Here is a 2121-nt window from a genome sequence, read left to right as displayed (position 1 = left end):
ACCCAAACTAAAGAATAATAATGTGCATTTGATCAGATATAACTGCAGTAAAAGATTATGAGATGCATTATTTGAATGCTTGGCCAAAGAGATTTGTCTTGAGTGTCTTTAATCTAGATTTAAACAGAGTATGTCTGAATCCCGAACGTGGTAGAAGGCTAGTTAGGTATGCAGGAGCTAAACCATCAAGGGCCTTGTAGGTAAGTAATAATATTTTGTAACTGATACGGAACTTAATAGGTAGCCAGTGTAGAGACTGTAAAATTGGGGTAATATGATTATATTTTCTTGACCTGGTAAAGACTATAGCCACTGCATTTTGGACTACCTGTAGCTTGTTTATTGAAGATGCAGGACAACCACCTAGCAGTGCATTACAATAGTCCAGTCTAGAGGTCATGAATGCATGAACTAGCTTTTCTGTATCAGAAACCGGTAACATGTTTCGTAGCTTGTCAATGTTTCTAAGATGTAAGAATGCGGTTTTTGTAACATGGGAAATATGATTTTCAAAAGACAAGTTGCTGTCTAATATAACACCCAGATTTTTGACTGTAGAGGAAGTAACAGTACATCCTTCTAGTTGCAAATTGTAATGCAAGAGATTCTGTGTACTGTTTTTTGGTCCAATAAGAAATATCTCTGTCTTGTCCGAATTTAACTGGAGAAAATTATTGGTCATCCAATCTTTATCATTTTTAACACACTCTGTTAGCTTAGATAATTTAGAAGTTTCATCTCTTGTTGAGATATATAGTTGAGTATCATCAGCATAACAATGGAAACTAATTCCGTATTTTCTAATAATATTACCAAGGGGTAACATGTACGTATATTGAAAATAGCAGATGACCTAGGACAGACCCTTGTGGCGCTCCATACTTTACTGGTGATAATTGAGATGACTCCCCGTTTAAATAAACAAAGTGGTAGCGATTGGACAGGTAGGATCTAAACCATCTTAAAGCCTGCCCTTGAATACCCATATCGTTTTGTAATCGATTTGAGTATGTCATGATCTATAGCACATGTGTCAAACTCAAGGCCTGCGGGCCTATTCCGGCCCGCCACATCATTTTATGTGGACCGCGACAGCATATGATTGTCTTAAAATAAAAATCTATTGAGCTTTATATTGTGAAGTATGAAAGTGCGTATCAATACCACAAGTTTCTGTTTCTATTTGGCATTCTATTTATACGCATAAATTGACTTTGGTGTGCATATGATTCACAATGGTTAGGATTAGGGGTGTGGGGTTTTTCCATTGATGACGACTGCGTGGACAGCTCAAAGGAATAAGTGCGGACCTCAGTGCTAGAGCACCACCGACGGAAATGGAAAAACACGATATTCTCCATTCATTTAACTAATTAAAAAATCGATTGCAGCTGTCAGATACTACTTTCTTGTCGTTTTAAAAGATTGTTTGAGGCAGTTTCTATTGAGTTATTTTAATGACAACTGTCCAGAGTGCATATTGCCTATGTGAGAGCGCATCAAATGCGTGAGCGCAAATCTCTCTGCTTGCAGGTGGATTCCCATTCATTCACTCTTACAGAAAACGGACACGCTTTCTATCGATCAGACATTACAGTCGTGAGTTACAAAATGATCTTCTCTCCTGAGTTTAATAAACGCAACCTGGAGTGTGGGCATCCACTGGCAGAAACATACATTGGCGCATATGCCAACTAATGTAAATAAGTATTTACATAGCATAACAGTAGTAATCTAAATGTATCTGTTTCGCGAACGTGTCAACAATACAATACATTATGAACATAAAAAGAAGCAGTTTTTTTGTCATCAGATCAACTGGTTCAAAAATCAAAACAGCGCTAATGCAGAGAAAACATGGCCGATTTCATCAGAGATGGCAGAGTGTAATGTGGGGTTTGGTGTTTGGGTTTTGTTTCATGTTCATGTTTTCCATGTCTTTTATTTTGTAATTGTTTCATGCTGTCAGTGTCATGCTTCCCTTGCCTCATGTCTCTCTAGGTGCGTTCGACTTCATGCCGCGCCGCGCAAACCGATCGGCGGCTGACTTGAAGCAGTGCATGCCGGTTCGAAATTTTGTCCGACTTGAACCGGCGCCGACTCTACGTCACTGTCGCGTGT

The sequence above is a fragment of the Sinocyclocheilus rhinocerous genome, unplaced genomic scaffold (assembly GCF_001515625.1).
Source record: "Sinocyclocheilus rhinocerous isolate Xijiao unplaced genomic scaffold, SAMN03320098_v1.1 scaffold2286, whole genome shotgun sequence".
NCBI classification, from domain to species: domain Eukaryota; kingdom Metazoa; phylum Chordata; class Actinopteri; order Cypriniformes; family Cyprinidae; genus Sinocyclocheilus; species Sinocyclocheilus rhinocerous.
This window is presented reverse-complemented; position numbering follows the sequence as displayed.